Source organism: Drosophila suzukii, chromosome 3 (assembly GCF_043229965.1).
Source record: "Drosophila suzukii chromosome 3, CBGP_Dsuzu_IsoJpt1.0, whole genome shotgun sequence".
NCBI lineage: Eukaryota > Metazoa > Arthropoda > Insecta > Diptera > Drosophilidae > Drosophila > Drosophila suzukii.
The window spans coordinates 29527559-29549065 of record NC_092082.1 but is presented as its reverse complement, the minus strand read 5'-3'; the positions used below and the strand labels follow the sequence as shown (position 1 = coordinate 29549065).

The following is a 21507-nucleotide window of genomic DNA, read 5'->3' as shown; positions in this document are numbered from 1 at the left end:
TTTCTTTGTCTTATAATCTGCCTGCACTCGGCGCTCTCAGAGACAATTTTGTTATGTTTGGCTAGCGACTAACATTTCGGCGGAAAAATGTTCGTGGAGCAGCGACATGTGAGTGCCCTAACATTCTAGGAGCATTATTGTATATAAAAAAAAGAACTAATATTCTTTTATAAAAGTAAATTATTTGATTGTAGGGAAATTAATTAAATTCAATTTACATATAATGTTATGTTTACTTATTATACATTTTTATTACAATTTACTATTGTTCGTACCCAAAGGTACTCAACATGACCACACCCAACAAATCAAGCAGTAGCCAAGTTGGGAACAGTACCAGGCGCTCAGTAGCCCGTAATACACTATCTCCACTAGCAGCTAACCTACGTTAGCTCTACCTCAGCGCAGATCTGCATCGCCTGTGGTCCGGCAACGCAGTAACCATCGTTACCATTGCCGCGACGCGATCGTCCTGCCAGCAAAGCGTCCCCGTGCCAGCTACAAGTACTCATTACCCCCTTGTCCCGCGGTGTGACCCGGAAGTGTCTACTTCGGTTAGGCACAAACATTGGTGACCCCGACGTGATCCTTTAACAACAAAGGATCACACTCAAGCAACCCCCTTCCCACTAAAAGACTCACAGCTTTATCCAGCTTCACAGGATACGCTTCTTCTTCCAGCGTCACAGGAACTTCAGCTTAATCCAGCTTCACAGGATACGCTTCTTCTTCCAGCGTCACAGGAACTTCAGCTTAATCCAGCTTCACAGGATTCGCTTCTTCTTCCGGCGTCACAGGAACTTCAGCTTAATCCAGCTTCACAGGATACGCTTCTTCTTCCAGCGTCACAGGAACTTCAGCTTCATCCAGCTTCACAGGATTCGCTTCTTCTTCCAGCGTCACAGGAACTTCAGCTTCATCCAGCTTCACAGGATTCGCTTCTTCTTCCAGCGTAACAGGAACTTCAGTTTAATCCAGCTTCACAGGATACGCTTCTTCTTCCAGCGTCACAGGAACTTCAGCTTAATCCAGCTTCACAGGATTCGCTTCTTCTTCCAGCGTCACAGGAACTTCAGCTTCATTTAGCTTCACAGGATACGCTTCTTCTTCCAGCGTCACAGGAACTTCAGCTTTATCTAGCTTTACAGGATACTCAGCTTCATCCAGCTTCACAGGATACTCAGCTTCATCCAGCTTCACAAGGTTCTTTGTTTCCAAGACACACAATATGTCTACTTCATTCATTGAGGAAACAAGTCACACAAGAATCGATGTACACAATCGATTACTAGACACCCAAAACGAGCTGCAAGGGAAAATCCAACAGCTCATTAAGAATTATGGCAAGGATTCTGCCGACCGACGCCACCGAGACGGCTATTATTCCGGTAAGCTAAATCAGTTAAACGATCTCTGGCAGCAGTTTTGCGACCTAGATGAAGAAGTCCAGCAAGCGGCATTACCCACTGGAAGTGAGTTCTCTTCACGATTAGTAGCACTTAAGGAGCTGGTCGAAAAATATCAGAATATCTTTCTGGACAACATGCCGACTGGAAGCGGGCTTCCGAAGGCCCCAAAACGAACGTCGGCCAACATCAAGATCACAACAAGAGATCAAGTCAAAGGAGATTCCGCAATTGACACGGTGATCCGACAGTTGCAGAGAAGATGCAACGAATTGGAGTCATCATTAACATTAGCCTCGAACGCCCCAACCGTCACCCCAGCCCTACAAAGGCACCTGGATCTCCATTGGGCGTTACTGAGGCAAGCCCACGACGAATTGGACAGCACACCTGGGGCCGCAGCCCTGGCAGAAGCAGAGCTAGCTCAATTCCACACATTATACGAGGAATACGAAATGAACCTGCTTCGAGGAAAAGACGCGCCAATGAGCCTAAACTTGAACCTTCCGCCAATTAGCATTCCGGAGTTCAACGGCGAGTATCTAGACTGGATACGGTTCCATGATCTCTTTGTGGAATTGGTACATAATAAACCATATTCGGCCAGTCAAAAACTACATATTCTACAGAGTTCGCTCAAAGACCATAGAATAACAAGATGCGTAACTAGGAGTAAGAAAGTGTACACAGGCGGGCTAATTTTTGCAAAGCAACCCTTACACGTATAGGAATCTATTTTTAGAATGCCGTTGCTTTGCTTCCTTCTCTTTCCCTCTCTCTTGCTATCTCGCTCACTACACTTCGCGTGTAGTCAAAATTCAATTTTTGTCTCATTTGTCGATTCTTGAATTATGTTGACGAAAAGGAATCGATCTAAAAGACGTATTGCTCATGCGAATTATAAGAGGGCTGTTGCGCTCTGCGTATGTTGGTGGCCCGTGGATAATGGATTTGAGTTCGATGTTCGAGTCCACTCTGAGGCTGGATTCAACTTAATATTTTTTTATATTTTTTTATATTTTTTTATATTTTTTTTTTTATTTTAATATTTTTTTAGCTGTACTTTTTTGACAATTTTTTTTTTTAATATTTTTGATAGTTTTTTTAGTTTTTTTAAATTCGTTTTTGTTTTTTTTATTGTTTTTAGTTTTTCACAAATAGATTTCTTAGTTTTTTTTAAATTTATTTTTTGGTTTTTTTTTATTTTTTTTAGTTTTTCTTCCTTTTTTTAAAACATTTAGATGTACCAACTGGGACTTTAGGAATTAATCGCTCCTATAGATATATTTTATTTTGTGTAAATTACATATTAAAGGTTTTAATAAAATATCTAATAACAATAAAAACATGAACACAATAAGTAATTCACTTTGAATCAAAGTATGTACTCGAGAAAAGGATTTTTCATTATATTTTGATGGTGAGTGCTTTCCATATAAAATGCAAATGTTCGATAAATAGATTTCAGCTTTACTGTTCAAAGATCCCCAGATATTTATTTATTTATGACGCAGTATATTAAGCTTATCGCTACTTTTACATTTGTCTGGGGAGTCTAGCCACTTACAATGTTTGTACAGAAAAACTTTAATTAATTTATCTAACATTAGCATTTTATGTGAATAGCACTCATCATTTTCATCAAACCACGATGAAAAATGGCTTTCTCCAGTACACGTTACACGTTTACTCATTATAAACTGTTAAATGTGTTCTTGTTTCTTATTAGTATTAAAAATGTTTTCAAAAACCTTTATATGTATTTTACATACATTAAAAAATATATCTGAAAGAGCACTTAACTTTCCAAAGTCCGAATCGTTACAGAAATTTTTTTCTGCAATAAAAATTTCGGAAGGCGAATTTAACATTTCTCCCTGTTTTAAAATAATCGCTTCACATCTTTTGCCGGGGTTGAACTCCGACCTGCAATTCTCGCGGTTGAGCGACTAGACCCCTGGCCTACAGGCCTTTGACAACTTGCGTTAGTCAAATGCGACATTGAGCCCTTATTGCAGCAGACCACACGAAATGATTCACCAACACAACCAAAGAGCTTTACACGGACAACGCACACAAGCAAGATCGAAAATCCACATCGAAAATCCACACCAAAAATTTTGCCGTACATTCAGTTGTATGGCTGTTACGCATCTTGTTATTCTATGGTCTTTGGTTCGCTTCGTGGTGAAGCGAGGAACGTTTTGGCAGACACAGCCTTCTCACAGGGTGGCTATGACGATACCTGGTTGCGTTTGAAGGCCAGGTACCAAAACGGAAAAATACTAGTATTCTCCGCCATAGCAAAAATTTTTGACCATACGCCTATAGACGGTTCCTCGCGCCAACTAAGGGCCTTACATGACACTATAAAAAACTCAATGAGTACTCTTCAAAACCTCGATATCAGCACAAAATCCTGGGATCCAATCCTGTGTTTTCTTATCAGAAGAAAACTAGACCAGCAGTCTCAAGCTGCTCTAGAAAATTCAGCGGATGCACCAACGGAAATTCCAACGTTATGGAGTGTACTGACGTTTATTGAGCGGCGCGCTTGCATGCTGGAGACGATAAGCGCTCAACCTACAGCAACACTCCGCCATCAGTCAGTTCACAACGAAGAGAGCTGTAAGATTTGTCACCTAGGACAACATAATCATAGAGCATGTAGCCGTATCCAGCAAATGGACCCCAAAGCACGGCGCCAAGCCATTATTCAAGTAGGAGCATGCACAAATTGTTTGTCTACAGCTCATAAGGTTGAAAACTGTGGATCACCGACCACTTGTCGAGTCTGCCAGCAACGGCATCATTCACTCTTACACCAAGGACCGAAAAGCAATCCAGTGGCCGGCGCAGTAACCATTGCAGGCTACGACTTAGGAGGATATACTCTGCTCCCGACCGCCAAGGTATCGTTACAAGGGCCAAACGGTCTATTACAAACATGTCGCGCTGTAATAGACCATCTATCACATCACATCTCAAGGAGAATGGCAGATCTGCTATCTCTTAAGGAAAGGTCACCGATTGAAATATCTGGAATCGGAGGAAAAATATCAACAGCAATTAGATCAACACTAAAGCTCTCATCAGTTACATCAGGGTTTGAAAGACTAATAGAGGTATTTCTTATTCCCACAGTCATTACAGACCAACCGTCAGTATCGATTGATACCGATCTTAATATTCCCGGGGGACTGCCATTAGCAGATCCTGACTTTCGGCAACCTGGACCCATTGACCTAACCTTAGGGGCTGAGGTGTATTCTCGTGTAATAACCGGTGAACTTCTTGAACTAGGACCTAATAAACCTTTGGCACAAGGCACTAGGCTTGGTTATGTAATCACAGGATATCTCAATAAAGAAACCTCATCTGACACGGAAATCAACCCTATTCTGGTAGAAGGCCGAGGTGATTTTGCAGGACCGAACGCTGCTTATGAGCCAACAAAAGATAAAAATCCGATGAATATAGAACCGGCTTCTCATCAATTTTAAACCTACAAGAAGGCTGACTTTGGTTCAACATTTCTAAACCTAACCAAGAAATATCTTAGTTTTGTTGCATAGACGTGCCAAATGATCAAGTTCTACGAGAGCACAATTTCAGTCCCCACGGTAATGTCAATTTTATCGCAAAGGGGAGTGTTAAGCAGCATCAAGAAGATGTGAAGGACCTGAAACACAAACATGAACCGCAGTTGAAGGAAAGATCCACCTTGGTCAATGATTTGTTCGGTGCTTCCTATACAATTCTGTCAAGGGCTGACCGACATCACGACTTAATTGAGGGTACCCCTCAATGGGGGGAGAATGTTCGTACCCAAAGGTACTCAACATGACCACACCCAACAAATCAAGCAGTAGCCAAGTTGGGAACAGTACCAGGCGCTCAGTAGCACCCACTGCATATGAGAATGGCTGATCAGCATATTATATGTCTCACTAACTCACCGTCTCACTGACTCAACGGCACACTGACCGGCCAATGCAGTCAGCACATTTTGCAGTGTCTGCCGAGCCAACTACACAAGCTGCTACCATAATCAAAACTCCCTGACCTACCTACCTACTTTAGAATATAGCGCACTTCACTAATCATTACACTAAACTGTCGTCTTCCAAGTAGTACATAAACATGTACCAAATGAAGAATAAATCAGTTATCAACACACCTCTTAACTCCGCGGTTCTACTTCCTACATCTGGGTATAGGGCCCGTAATACACTATCTCCACTAGCAGCTAACCTACGTTAGCTCTACCTCAGCGCAGATCCGCATCGCCTGTGGTCCGGCAACGCAGTAACCATCGTTACCATTGCCGCGACGCGATCGTCCTGCCAGCAAAGCGTCCCCGTGCCAGCGACAACTACTCATTACCCCCTTGTCCCGCGGTGTGACCCGGAAGTGTCTACTTCGGTTAGGCACAAACAACTATTTTATTTTAGTTATAGAAATTTTGTTCTTTAAAAGTGATTTAAATATTCAAAACATTTTAATATTAATATTTTTAAAAAATTGTAGTTGATTTTTTCGATTTTAATATTTCGATTTTTTAGGATTTATACCCAAGCCATTTTCCCTTGCCCATTTTTCAATTAGCCACAACATTTTATTACTTATACGGACACAGGCATGTATTTCAGTTACGGGTCTACTAACATATATTTGGACATCATCAGCATATAAATGTACTTCACACTCAGACAGGATACTAGGGAGATCATTGACATATATGTATAGAAAACAATAAGGGGCGTAGCACGGATCCTTGTGGCACCCTGCTGGATAAGTTCCGGAGAGAAGAAACTTGCGTCCCACAGACGACTGCTTGATACCTATTCGTTAAGTAGAAATTAAACATATTCCTAAGCTTGGTACAGAGATTGTTATGATTCACAGAATCAAAAGCCTTACTGTGGTCATGGAGCGTCAAAAACGTTACGCAGTTACTGTCCAGTTCTTGTCTTATATCCTCAACAATATTAGTGATTGCAGTAATACAACTCCTTTTCTTACAGAATCCAGATTGTTTTTCATCAAGTAGAGAATTATTAGCTAAGTATAGTTGAATCTGTGAGGACATAAGGTTTTCAAAGACTTTTGATAGAAAAGGTAATATTGAAATAGGTCTATAGTCATTGTTTAGCTTAGGAATTGGAAAAATTTTGGCGTTTTTCCATATTGTCGGAAATGAAGATGTTGTTATAGCCGTGTTAAAAACATGTGTAACATGGGGCAACATTAAGGGGAGCAAAAGCTTAACAAATTTTGGACTCATATTATCGAGACCAACAGCATCGGACTTGACATGCAGAATACTAGCTAGGACATCACTTTGGTTTATATATATAAAGCTAAAACTATTATGACAGAGGGGTTGAGTATTCAGGTACGGATTGCAAGTTGCTTCAGGTACATTTATTTCCAAAAACTTTTTGTTTATTAATTCGACATCCACCTCAGACTCTGTCTGTTGCTTAGATTTTCCAATACCTAATCGTTTTAGTTTGTTCCATCTGTTTTTTGAGTTAACACAGTTATTATAGCTTCGGTGTTTTTTAACATATAACCTCCTACGCTTGGAAATAACATTTTTTAGTTAGTTTTGAATTTCGAATTTAATTTTATCAAAATCGGACGACCATTTAATATAGCTGCCATAGGAACGATCGGAAAATTGGTTGGAAAATAATATGAAACAAATTATAGCTTCCGTGTTTTCTGACATATATACTATTGGGAATATCATTTTTTGAATTTTAAATTTAATAAATATAACTGCAAGGGTATACAAGCTTCGGCTTGCCGAAGTTAACTTCCTTTCTTGTTTACTCAAGAAGTAAAAACACAGTCGGATATTTTTCGCTTTAAAAAGGGTATAGGTACAGTGGCACGCGCCAACAGCGAAGAGAAATCAAAAGAAATCAACTAAAGGGGTGAGAGGAAGACTTGGTGCATTCTGTTTGAGTGATTGAAAGGTAAGCATACACTTAAACTGTGCGCATCAGTGTAAAGTGAAAATAATAAAGTCAGGTAAGTGTTATATTGTGCATTGATCTTAGTTAAGTGTACGTAAATTTTTAAGGTGTTCAATGGGTTCCGTTAGCCGAAAGGGGATGATGAAATGTTTTGTGCCAATAAAAATCACGCAAAGGGTTATACACAGCTCTAAAAGGTAAATATACAAATAAACAAATAAAACGCATTTTTTAGACATATGCCCACACATTTTATCAGGACTCGGAGGAGCCGGATAAATGTTTAAGGAAGGCGGTGACCAATGTAAAAAGCAAATTAACTTAACATAAAACTAGACTTACCAACAGAGGTAGACTTACCCTTAACAGAAAACCTAAATAATACGATTTAATTAAAATGAATTTAAAAGTAAATAAAAATCGATGTATTTTAAATTCAATATTTTCATAAGTGAAAACTCATTGGAAATTTTCTGAATTTCAAAAGGTGCCGTCCATAAACCACGTGGACAGTTTTGGGGGAAGGGCGGGGCTCGTCAAAAGTCCACGATTTTCCGCGAGGGGGGGAAGAGGGGGTCGAGGTAAATGTCCACGTGGACATAGTACAAATTTAATTTTAACCTTTATGTTATTTATTCCACTTTTAAATTTACTATTAAACTTCTATTTATTTACCATTTTTAAAAATATCTAGATATAATTTTTAATAAGAAAAAAAAAATTTTCAATGAAAAAGTCCACGTGGACAAAATGGGAGGGGGGGTGGGGGGGGGGGTTAGTTAAAAATCCACAATTGTCCACGAGGGGGGAGGGGGGGTTAAAAAGTGCTTAAAATTTGTCCACGTGGTTTATGGACGGCCCCAAAGTGATTTCACGTGGGACGTGTCACCGGCACGTGACAGGCCATACGACAAATGAGTATAAGGAACAAGTGAAATCCCGTGGGACTTCAAAAAATAATTTTCAAGGATCTTGAGCCCAAAGTAGATGTTACTGTACCTTTAAAGCTTTAAAACTGATTTAAGCTGGGATGGTGACCTTGAACTACCCGGAGACATGGCTCGAAGCTGTGTGGCAAGTCACATTTGAACATACTTTTCATAAATAAGAGTCTTTACAAGAATCTGAACACTTTCTTAAATTCAATGTGTGCTAATATGGGCCTAAAAATTGAATTTTCTTCAGAATCATGGCGCCAACTGCTATAAAATGTTATTTTTATTATGAAAAATGTTTTAGAAACAAGTTTGTCCATTAAATAATATGTTGTCTGCACAATAAAAACAAATAGAGAAAGCGTACTTTCTGTGCTATTTATATGATCATGGCTGTATCTATATTTATATACCATAATCAAATTACCATTTATACTTAGGTCTCACCTCAGCTCTTGAGCGCTGGTTGAAGCTCCGATTAGGCAGGCCAAGAACGCTGAATCGAAATGAGGTATGTAACGAACAACGTTCAGAGTGGCAGCTGGAAAACTCTCGATGCAACGCACGCTCTTGTTTCGGCTGCGGTCGTCGGCTTGAGGGGATGGTTTATCTTAAAATTAGCGTGCTGCGACAAAATTGGACACACAGATACACATAGACATGCACTGTACGGCACAAACTACAACCGGAGAAAAACGAAACTACGAACTGACATCTGGCATGCACACACACATTCAAACCTGACCACTGATGTTGTTGTGGTCAATGCCCCCCTACGTGTGGCCGTTACTTCCTGGGGAAGACCTCTTCCCACGGCCCCTTTCACATCCCTACCGGTGCTGCCCCGGCCCGAGTTCAACTACAAATCTCTTAGAAAATCATTATAATTTATTTCCTAACTCTAAAAATGATACATTAAACATAGAATCATTAGAATAGAAACAGGACGTTAAATAAAAAAAATACAATATAACATTTAATTAAACAATATCTTAAAACTTTAATTGAGCCCTGGATTGCATTCGCAAATCGTAAACTCGAAAATTTGTCGCGCAGCGACTGCAGTCAGCGCTGCCAAAAGAAACTACACGCAGAATATATAAAAGCAAATTAAATCAAAACTACAAAACCATTTGTGGATCTGATAGAACCAAAACTACAACATAAAAATCCCTCGCCAACGGCCGGGATGTGATACCAGGCGCGCATGCGCGACTACTAGCGAGCTCTGACGCCGCTGCTTGTGCGCCCAAGTGGCGGTAAGGGGGAAAGGGAGGGATGCTAGCGGGCGACTACGTTCTTATCTTCTTTTCATTTATTTCTCGCGTTTCTTTGCGACGGTGCGCTCTAGTTTGCCCTGCGGGGGAGTTTTTTCGAATATTTCGCCGTTCGCGTTTAGGTGTTTAAATTAAATGAAAGTTTAACTTACGTAAAGTTGTTGCCGCATCCTCCGATGAAAGCGCTTCCAAAGAGGCTGCCGCTAACAAGGCTAACAAGCCTCGCGCATAATTTTTGTTGTTACTTGATTTTTATGTTTGTTTTGTTCGTCTACATGACCGACTGTTCTTTTCTATTAATTACCAATATTAATTGGTGGATTTCAGAGTTTTGATCACATTAAGGAAAAACAAAGTGTGCTGCTCTGTGGAACGCCGCGTTTGAGGGAAAACCTCGATACGGCCTTGCCGCTGCCGGCTGATCCAAAAGTCGCTTGGCGTTAAACAAACAAATGCGCATGTGCAATTCTCTTTGGTGGATTGGCGCTTAGAAGCGCCGTGGTTTGCTTGCGCCAACTCTTGGGTGTGGTTGCCACAATGCACCACGACGGCGGCGGGTGCTACCCTCTTTGGAAATACTCGTCGCAGTGCTCCGAGATCGCTCTTCCGCGTCGCTGTCGCTTGCTGCTGCGCCACAAAGTCAAAGTTAAACCCAAACTGGTAGGAAATGCCTGACTCACTTTTTGAGCCACTGCTATTGCACGAGGCTTGAATCACTCCTCACGGGATTAAGTTTGAAATATCTAAGCTGCAAAAGGTGCAAATTAGCATTGAAGAACCACAACTTTTCCACTTTCACCCACTTGAAATTACACTCAGAGTTTCACTTGCTATGAGCGGCTGACGGCAGCGGACCGCGATTCCACTACTCCGCCGTTTGCCCACAGAGAGGCGCGAAAATCTTTTCTCTCCTTGTTCTCGATCAGTCTCTCCTAGCAACACACAGCCACAGTTTTTCCGGACCTACTAGGAGCGCAGCGCGCTGCCTTGTTTCTCCCAGATGTTCTTAAGAGACATGTTGCTAAGCATCCGCAAAAACATTGTTGCTAAGCATTCATAGGTGCTGGTCTAGGCTATCCGAAACCCAGATACATTACTGGTACACGCGCCCTTACAGGTAAAACCCCTAAAATCAAATTAAAAATAAAACAAAACAAGAAATATATAAAAATATACAAATTGAACAAAAATCATCGAATTAGGAATAATAAATTTCTATTATATGTGGGAGGCCCAAGGTGACCTGTGTGATCCTATTTACATTTAGATGTAATAGGCATAAGTTATTTTTAAATGAATTATAACATGAATATAAATTGCTGATGAGCTTAAGGTGGGAGGAAACAGAGAAAACACTGACCTGTATTGAGCCAACTACCGCCCATGGCAGGGAGTTCTGGAAGATAGCAATGGATCCGGATCAGGAAGGGAGGGTGCGTGAGTTAGGTCAGCTAATGTCCGTTTCCATTTTTTGTTTTGTTTTTACTTGCGTTTTTTTAATAACATGGTAAAACCTGTGGGCATCGAGGAAAAAAACCACTTCCTGAGAACTGACTAGACGGTCTGCCCTTTTTCGCCTATATGAAAAAAGGGTTCATAAGAGATGACGAAGCTTCTTTTGGTCAAGAATGAAGTTTTAACTTTTTAACTTACATATAAATAAACATATCCGTTGAACATTTCAATTTTGTTTGCTTCAATTGATTTGTTTCTATTTTGTCAAGAGTCCAGCATCTCTACAGCAATACCATCTACATGCATTGGGGAAAAACTTTGAAAACTTTAGTAACAGTACAAAGAATATGATTTTACGACTAGTAAAAGGGTTGCTCTTTCGTTTCTTGTGTCGGCGGTGCGAGCACAACTTGCCTGACAAAAGTTAGTATTTTATTGGCTTCAATGTTGTTCTATCTAGGGTGTATGATGCACAAGATAGCCTGGGTCCGTCCGTGTGAAACAGATGTTTCGAAGAAGGCGGATGGTAGCTGGTGGGAATCGGAATATGACATTTGTTGGAAATCTTAGCTAGAAGAATAGCTAAGGCCTAGTACTCACATCGTCGAAAACCGCTAAGTAACCATAAGAGTGAGCGAAAGGCTAGTACGCGGCTAACGCTTTTCGTCAGATGAGTTAAGAAAATACCAGAAAAATACCAGGTTTAGCAAGTGAATTTCGATAAACACCGTTTGCCGCGGTCCAAAATTTAATATTTGGCGGTGTTCGTAATACAAGCTGTTGCCTATTAATGTGGGACTTCACCGACTGGAAGCATTACCACAACTGGAGCAGATGCACTAGAGAATCCCAGTGGGAAGGGAGGGACTTCGCTCCAACATTGACATACTGTCATCGCAGAGAAAGTAATTTCTGGCCAAAAGAATTTGGTTACGATGTACTAATAGAAGTATCTTTTTAGCAGAACCACCAGAACGATTTCCGACGAGCTTTCTCTTTTGGAACCACAGGACTCCACCTCCACCAGCTACTTGGCAGCTTAAGCGGTAATGGAAGACGCGTTTGCTTCTATAGGGAGGAGGAAAAAGGTGCGCCCGTTAAGGGACAACTATCGGTGCCATGAGACGGAACCACCTCGTTCCCAATCCGGCTCCAACTTCCTCTAGGTCCAATTTGACTATTGGGATTCGGAGCAGGACTGAAGATGGCGCGGAAAAGATGGCGAGGCATCCGTGGGACGAGAAGGAAGCTTTTAACTACGAATTTACATAATTAAAAACATTCGTTGAACAATACATTTATTATACCCGTTACTCGTAGAGTAAAAGGGTATACTAGATTCGTCGGAAAGTATGTAACAGGCAGAAGGAAGCGGTTCCGACCCCATAAAGTATATATATTACTGATCAGGATCACTAGCCGAGTCGATCTAGCCATGTCCGTCTGTCCGTAGGTCTGTACGAATGAAGATCTCGGAAACTATAAGAGCTAGGCTATTGAAATATGGCGTGCAGATTCCTAAGCTTCTTACGCAGCGCAAGTTAGATTCAGCAGAGTGCCACGCCCACTCTAACGCCCACAAGTCGCCCAAAACTGTGGCTCCTACATTTTTGATGCTAGAATACAAATTTTAACTGAAATGTATTGCTCTCATCAATACCTATCGATTAACCTAAAAAAAAAGTTTGCCACGCCCACTTTAACGCACACAAACCGCACAAACCTATGACGCCCACAATTTTCATGCCAAAAAAAAAATTTTAACTGAAATGTAATGTACCTATCGATTGATCCAAAAAAATTTGCCACGCCCACTCTAACGCCCATAACTCTTAAATCTGTCTACCGCCGGTATTTTAATTTCAGTGTGCACCAGCAAACTCTTGTTTTATAAATTGTTCAAATTGACTTGTTTTCCGTTTTTCAACAAACCTCTTGCTTTTTAAATTGTTCGAATTGATTTGTTTTCCGTTTGTCTGCAAACCCAGCTAGGCATTAAAGCCTAGTACTCAGATCGGCTAAGAGTTTCACTAGTCGAAAAATCGTATTCTTTGTAGTGAGACCGAAGTGTTCAAAGTTCACCCGCAATGCATGTGGCATGGTCATATTGTCAAGCAGCTGGGCTTATTGCCAAACGGAGAACAAATCAATTGGAGCAATTTAAAAAAGAAGAGTCTGCTGGTGCGCAAAGAAATGAAAATAAAAATAAATGTTCTTATTTATGTAAATTAACAGTTTAAGGCTTCCTTTTCGTCCCACGGATGCTTCGCTATCTTTCCCGCGCCATCTCTAGTCCAACTCCAAGTCCCAATAGGCTGGCCAATAATGGCTGGTGATGGCTCCTCCAGCTGTCCCTTAGCGGGCGACCATAATTTCTCCTCTCTATAGAAGCCGGCGCGTTCTTCATCTCCGCTTTAGCTGTCAAGTAGCTGGTGGAGGTGGAGTCCTCAATGGAGAGCTCGTCGGAGATCGAACGATGTCTCATGTTCCGTCCCACTGGGGTTCTTAAGGGATCTCCTCCAGCGCTTCAACTATTCTGCGGATTTGACCCGTTGTGGTATTGCTTCCTGTCGGTCAAGTCTCACAATAAGTGGCAACAGCTTGGATTAGGCGTCCTTTTTCATCTGCACTGACCTCCTTTAGCCGTTTTTGGTGTTTTTCTTCCATTTTTAATTTAAGTTTGAGGGAAAACCTCGATACGGCCTTGCCGCTGCCGGCTGATCCAAAAGTCGCTTGGCGTTAAACAAAGAAATGCGCATGTGCAATTCTCTTTGGTGGATTGGCGCTTAGAAGCGCCGTGGTTTGCTTGCGCCAACTCTTGGGTGTGGTTGTCACAATCCAGGCCTGCCGCCGTCGTGGTGCTACCCTCTTTGGAAATACTCGTCGCAGTGCTCCGAGATCGCTCTTCCGCGTCGCTGTCGCTTGCTGCTGCGCCAAAAAGTCAAAGTTAAACCCAAACTGGGAGGAAATGCCTGACTCACTTTTTGAGCCACTGCTGTTGCACGGGGCTTGAATCACTCCTCACGGGATTAAGTTTGAAATATCTAAGCTGCAAAAGGTGCAAATTAGCATTGAAGAACCACAACTTTTCCACTTTCACCCACTTGAAATTACACTCAGAGTCTCACTTGCTATGAGCGGCTGACGCCAGCGGACCGCGATTCCACTACTCCGCCGTTTGCCCACAGAGAGGCGCGAAAATCTTTTCTCTCCTTGTTCTCGATCAGTCTCTCCTAGCAACACACAGCCACAGTTTTTCCGGACCTACTAGGAACGCAGCGCGCTGCCTTGTTTCTCCCAGATGTTCTTAAGAGACATGTTGCTAAGCATCCGCAAAAACATTGTTGCTAAGCATTCATAGGTGCTGGTCTAGGCTATCCGAAACCCAGATACATTACTGGTACACGCGCCCTTACAGGTAAAACCCCTAAAATCAAATTAAAAATAAAACAAAACAAGAAATATATAAAAATATACAAATTGAACAAAAATCATCGAATTAGGAATAATAAATTTCTATTATATGTGGGAGGCCCAAGGTGACCTGTGTGATCCTATTTACATTTAGATGTAATAGGCATAAGTTATTTTTAAATGAACTATAACGCGAATATAAATTGATGATGAGCTTAAGGTGGGAGGAAATAGAGAAAACACTGACCTGTATTGAGCCAACTACCAACCATGGCAGGGAGTTCTGGAAGATACCAATGGATCCGGATCTCAGGAAGGGAGGGTGCGTGAGGTAGGTCAGCCAATGTCCGTTTCCACTTTTTTACTTGCGTTTTTTTGGTAACATGGTAAAACCTGTGGGCATCGAGGAAAAAAACCACTTCCTGAGAACTGACTAGACGGTCTGCCCTTTTTCGCCTATATGAAAAAAAGGTTCATAAGAGATAACGAAGCTTCTTTTGGTCGAGAATGAAGTTTTAACTTTTTAACTTACATATAAATAAACATATCCGTTGAACATTTCAATTTTGTTTGCTTCAATTGATTTGTTTCTATTTTGTCAAGAGTCCAGCATCTCTACAGTAATACCATCTACATGCATTGGGGAAAAACTTTGAAAACTTTAGTAACAGTACAAAGAATATGATTTTACGACTAGTAAAAGGGTTGCTCTTTCGTTTCTTGTGTCGGCGGTGCGAGCACAACTTGCCTGACAAAAGTTAGTATTTTATTGGTTTCAATGTTGTTCTATCTAGGGTGTATAATGCACAAGATAGCCTGGGTCCGTCCGTGTGAAACAGATGTTTCGAAGAAGGCGGATGGTAGCTGGTGGGAATCGGAATATGACATTTGTTAGAAATCTTAGCTAGAAGAATAGCTAAGGCCTAGTACTCACATCGTCGAAAACCGCTAGGTAACCATAAGAGTGAGCGAGAGGCTAGTACGCGGCTAAGGCTTTTCGTCGGTTCTGTTTTTCAGCGCGCTACTCAGATGAGTTAAGAAAATACCAGAAAAATACCAGGTTTAGCAAGTGAATTTCGATAAACACCGTTTGCCGCGGTCAAAAATTTAATATTTGGCGGTGTTCGTAATACAAGCTGTTGCCTATTAATGTGGGACTTCACCGACTGGAAGCATTACCACAACTGGAGCAGATGCACTAGAGAATCCCAGTGGGAAGGGAGGGACTTCGCTCCAACATTGACATACTGTCATCGCAGAGAAAGTAATTTCTGGCCAAAAGAATTTGGTTACGATGTAATAATAGAAATATCTTTTTAGCAGAACCACCAGAACGATTTCCGACGAGCTTTCTCTTTTGGAACCACAGGACTCCACCTCCACCAGCTACTTGGCAGCTTAAGCGGTAATGGAAGACGCGTTTGCTTCTATAGGGAGGAGGAAAAAGGTGCGCCCGTTAAGGGACAACTATCGGTGCCATGAGACGGAACCACCTCGTTCCCAATCCGGCTCCAACTTCCTCTAGGTCCAATTTGACTATTGGGATTCGGAGCAGGACTGAAGATGGCGCGGAAAAGATGGCGAGGCATCCGTGGGACGAGAAGGAAGCTTTTAACTACGAATTTACATAATTAAAAACATTCGTTGAACAATCCATTTATTATACCCGTTCCTCGTAGAGTAAAAGGGTATACTAGATTCGTCGGAAAGTATGTAACAGGCAGAAGGAAGCGGTTCCGACCCCATAAAGTATATATATTACTGATCAGGATCACTAGCCGAGTCGATCTAGCCATGTCCCTCTGTCCGTCGGTCTGTACGAATGAAGATCTCGGAAACTATAAGAGCTAGGCTATTGAGATTTGGCGTGCAGATTCCTGAGCCTTTTACGCAGCGCAAGTTTGTTTCAGCAGAGTGCCACGCCCACTCTAACGCCCACAAGTCGCCCAAAACTGTGGCTCCTACATTTTTGATGCTAGAATAAAAATTTTAACTGAAATGTATTGCTCTCATCAATACCTATCGATTAACCTAAAAAAAAAGTTTGCCACGCCCACTTTGACGCCCACAAACCGCACAAACCTGTGACGCCCACAATTTTCATGCCAAAAAAAAAATTTTTACTGAAATGTAATGTACCTCTCGATTGATCCAAAAAAAATTTGCCACGCCCACTCTAACGCCCATAACTCTTAAATCTGTCTACCGCCGGTATTTTAATTTCAGTGTGCACCAGCAAACTCTTGTTTTATAAATTGTTCGAATTAATTTGTTTTCCGTTTTTCAACAAACCTCTTGCTTTTTAAATTGTTCGAATTGATTTGTTTTCCGTTTGTCTGCAAACCCAGCTAGGAATTAAAGACTAGTACTCAGATCGGCTAAGAGTTTTACTAGTCGAAAAATCGTATTCTTTGTAGTGAGACCGAAGTGTTCAAAGTTCACCCGCAATGCATGTGGCATGGTCATATTGTCAAGCAGCTGGGCTTGTTGCCAAACGGAAAACAAATCAATTGGAGCAATTTAAAAAAGAAGAGTCTGCTGGTGCGCAAAGAAATGAAAATAAAAATAAATGTTCTTATTTATGTAAATTAACAGTTTAAGGCTTCCTTTTCGTCCCACGGATGCTTCGCTATCTTTCCCGCGCCATCTCTAGTCCAACTCCAAGTCCCAATAGGCTGGCCAATAATGGCTGGTGATGGCTCCTCCAGCTGTCCCTTAGCGGGCGACCATAATTTCTCCTCTCTATAGAAGCCGGCGCGTTCTTCATCTCCGCTTTAGCTGTCAAGTAGCTGGTGGAGGTGGAGTCCTCAATGGAGAGCTCGTCGGAGATCGAACGATGTCTCATGTTCCGTCCCACTGGGGTTCTTAAGGGATCTCCTCCAGCGCTTCAACTATTCTGCGGATTTGACCCGTTGTGGTATTGCTTCCTGTCGGTCAAGTCTCACAATAAGTGGCAACAGCTTGGATTAGGCGTCCTTTTTCATCTGCACTGACCTCCTTTAGCCGTTTTTGGTGTTTTTCTTCCATTTTTAATTTAAGTTTGAGGGAAAACCTCGATACGGCCTTGCCGCTGCCGGCTGATCCAAAAGTCGCTTGGCGTTAAACAAAGAAATGCGCATGTGCAATTCTCTTTGGTGGATTGGCGCTTAGAAGCGCCGTGGTTTGCTTGCGCCAACTCTTGGGTGTGGTTGTCACAATCCAGGCCTGCCGCCGTCGTGGTGCTACCCTCTTTGGAAATACTCGTCGCAGTGCTCCGAGATCGCTCTTCCGCGTCGCTGTCGCTTGCTGCTGCGCCAAAAAGTCAAAGTTAAACCCAAACTGGGAGGAAATGCCTGACTCACTTTTTGAGCCACTGCTGTTGCACGGGGCTTGAATCACTCCTCACGGGATTAAGTTTGAAATATCTAAGCTGCAAAAGGTGCAAATTAGCATTGAAGAACCACAACTTTTCCACTTTCACCCACTTGAAATTACACTCAGAGTCTCACTTGCTATGAGCGGCTGACGCCAGCGGACCGCGATTCCACTACTCCGCCGTTTGCCCACAGAGAGGCGCGAAAATCTTTTCTCTCCTTGTTCTCGATCAGTCTCTCCTAGCAACACACAGCCACAGTTTTTCCGGACCTACTAGGAACGCAGCGCGCTGCCTTGTTTCTCCCAGATGTTCTTAAGAGACATGTTGCTAAGCATCCGCAAAAACATTGTTGCTAAGCATTCATAGGTGCTGGTCTAGGCTATCCGAAACCCAGATACATTACTGGTACACGCGCCCTTACAGGTAAAACCCCTAAAATCAAATTAAAAATAAAACAAAACAAGAAATATATAAAAATATACAAATTGAACAAAAATCATCGAATTAGGAATAATAAATTTCTATTATATGTGGGAGGCCCAAGGTGACCTGTGTGATCCTATTTACATTTAGATGTAATAGGCATAAGTTATTTTTAAATGAACTATAACGCGAATATAAATTGATGATGAGCTTAAGGTGGGAGGAAATAGAGAAAACACTGACCTGTATTGAGCCAACTACCAACCATGGCAGGGAGTTCTGGAAGATACCAATGGATCCGGATCTCAGGAAGGGAGGGTGCGTGAGGTAGGTCAGCCAATGTCCGTTTCCACTTTTTTACTTGCGTTTTTTTGGTAACATGGTAAAACCTGTGGGCATCGAGGAAAAAAACCACTTCCTGAGAACTGACTAGACGGTCTGCCCTTTTTCGCCTATATGAAAAAAAGGTTCATAAGAGATAACGAAGCTTCTTTTGGTCGAGAATGAAGTTTTAACTTTTTAACTTACATATAAATAAACATATCCGTTGAACATTTCAATTTTGTTTGCTTCAATTGATTTGTTTCTATTTTGTCAAGAGTCCAGCATCTCTACAGTAATACCATCTACATGCATTGGGGAAAAACTTTGAAAACTTTAGTAACAGTACAAAGAATATGATTTTACGACTAGTAAAAGGGTTGCTCTTTCGTTTCTTGTGTCGGCGGTGCGAGCACAACTTGCCTGACAAAAGTTAGTATTTTATTGGTTTCAATGTTGTTCTATCTAGGGTGTATAATGCACAAGATAGCCTGGGTCCGTCCGTGTGAAACAGATGTTTCGAAGAAGGCGGATGGTAGCTGGTGGGAATCGGAATATGACATTTGTTAGAAATCTTAGCTAGAAGAATAGCTAAGGCCTAGTACTCACATCGTCGAAAACCGCTAGGTAACCATAAGAGTGAGCGAGAGGCTAGTACGCGGCTAAGGCTTTTCGTCGGTTCTGTTTTTCAGCGCGCTACTCAGATGAGTTAAGAAAATACCAGAAAAATACCAGGTTTAGCAAGTGAATTTCGATAAACACCGTTTGCCGCGGTCAAAAATTTAATATTTGGCGGTGTTCGTAATACAAGCTGTTGCCTATTAATGTGGGACTTCACCGACTGGAAGCATTACCACAACTGGAGCAGATGCACTAGAGAATCCCAGTGGGAAGGGAGGGACTTCGCTCCAACATTGACATACTGTCATCGCAGAGAAAGTAATTTCTGGCCAAAGGAATTTGGTTACGATGTAATAATAGAAGTATCTTTTTAGCAGAACCACCAGAACGATTTCCGACGAGCTTTCTCTTTTGGAACCACAGGACTCCACCTCCACCAGCTACTTGGCAGCTTAAGCGGTAATGGAAGACGCGTTTGCTTCTATAGGGAGGAGGAAAAAGGTGCGCCCGTTAAGGGACAACTATCGGTGCCATGAGACGGAACCACCTCGTTCCCAATCCGGCTCCAACTTCCTCTAGGTCCAATTTGACTATTGGGATTCGGAGCAGGACTGAAGATGGCGCGGAAAAGATGGCGAGGCATCCGTGGGACGAGAAGGAAGCTTTTAACTACGAATTTACATAATTAAAAACATTCGTTGAACAATCCATTTATTATACCCGTTCCTCGTAGAGTAAAAGGGTATACTAGATTCGTCGGAAAGTATGTAACAGGCAGAAGGAAGCGGTTCCGACCCCATAAAGTATATATATTACTGATCAGGATCACTAGCCGAGTCGATCTAGCCATGTCCCTCTGTCCGTCGGTCTGTACGAATGAAGATCTCGGAAACTATAAGAGCTAGGCTATTGAGATTTGGCGTGCAGATTCCTGAGCCTTTTACGCAGCGCAAGTTTGTTTCAGCAGAGTGCCACGCCCACAAGTCGCCCAAAACTGTGGCTCCTACATTTTTGATGCTAGAATAAAAATTTTAACTGAAATGTATTGCTCTCATCAATACCTATCGATTAACCTAAAAAAAAAGTTTGCCACGCCCACTTTGACGCCCACAAACCGCACAAACCTGTGACGCCCACAATTTTCATGCCAAAAAAAAAATTTTTACTGAAATGTAATGTACCTCTCGATTGATCCAAAAAAAATTTGCCACGCCCACTCTAACGGCCATAACTCTTAAATCTGTCTACCGCCGGTATTTTAATTTCAGTGTGCACCAGCAAACTCTTGTTTTATAAATTGTTCGAATTAATTTGTTTTCCGTTTTTCAACAAACCTCTTGCTTTTTAAATTGTTCGAATTGATTTGTTTTCCGTTTGTCTGCAAACCCAGCTAGGAATTAAAGACTAGTACTCAGATCGGCTAAGAGTTTCACTAGTCGAAAAATCGTATTCTTTGTAGTGAGACCGAAGTGTTCAAAGTTCACCCGCAATGCATGTGGCATGGTCATATTGTCAAGCAGCTGGGCTTGTTGCCAAACGGAAAACAAATCAATTGGAGCAATTTAAAAAAGAAGAGTCTGCTGGTGCGCAAAGAAATGAAAATAAAAATAAATGTTCTTATTTATGTAAATTAACAGTTTAAGGCTTCCTTTTCGTCCCACGGATGCTTCGCTACCTTTCCCGCGCCATCTCTAGTACAACTCCAAGTCCCAATAGGCTGGTCAATAATGGCTGGTGATGGCTCCTCCAGCTGTCCCTTAGCGGGCGACCATAATTTCTCCTCTCTATAGAAGCCGGCGCGTTCTTCATCTCCGCTTTAGCTGTCAAGTAGCTGGTGGAGGTGGAGTCCTCAATGGAGAGCTCGTCGGAGATCGAACGATGTCTCATGTTCCGTCCCACTGGGGTTCTTAAGGGATCTCCTCCAGCGCTTCAACTATTCTGCGGATTTGACCCGTTGTGGTATTGCTTCCTGTCGGTCAAGTCTCACAATAAGTGGCAACAGCTTGGATTAGGCGTCCTTTTTCATCTGCACTGACCTCTTTTAGCCGTTTTTCTTCCATTTTTATTTTTAAATTCCCCACCGCTTCTGCACTAACACCCCCAAAGATTAAATTTCTTATTATATGGGCCGCGGCTAACAGCGTTCATCGAAATTCACTCGCTATATCTGGTATTTTTTCTGGTATTTCCTTAGCTCATCTGAGTACCGCGCTGAAAAAAAGGCCCGACGAAAAGCTTTAGCCGCCTGTTTGCCTCTCGCTCACTCCTATGGTTAGCTCGCGGTTTCGTCGATGTGAGTACTGGGCTTAACCC

The 21507-nt window shown here is 42.0% G+C and overlaps 1 long non-coding RNA gene across 2 annotated transcripts; it reads right to left on the bottom strand.

Annotated features, from left to right (window-relative positions):
- Positions 1 to 5990: 5990 nt before the first annotated feature.
- LOC139353141 (uncharacterized) lies at positions 5991 to 21494 on the bottom strand. Of its 2 annotated transcripts, XR_011604295.1 has the most exons (19): positions 19183 to 19539; positions 18997 to 19112; positions 18781 to 18878; positions 18496 to 18704; positions 17939 to 18261; positions 17816 to 17883; positions 15409 to 17762; positions 15223 to 15338; positions 15007 to 15104; positions 14722 to 14930; positions 14165 to 14487; positions 14042 to 14109; positions 11661 to 13988; positions 11259 to 11590; positions 10966 to 11182; positions 10409 to 10731; positions 9758 to 10353; positions 6330 to 6486; positions 6000 to 6250 (listed from the first exon to the last, which is right to left on the bottom strand). It is a non-coding gene; the product is annotated as an uncharacterized lncRNA (long non-coding RNA). The 2 variants fall into 2 exon arrangements; XR_011604294.1 differs by having other exon boundaries at positions 5991 to 6250; positions 6330 to 10353; positions 19183 to 21494.
- Between the last annotated feature and the right edge of the window lie 13 nt (positions 21495 to 21507).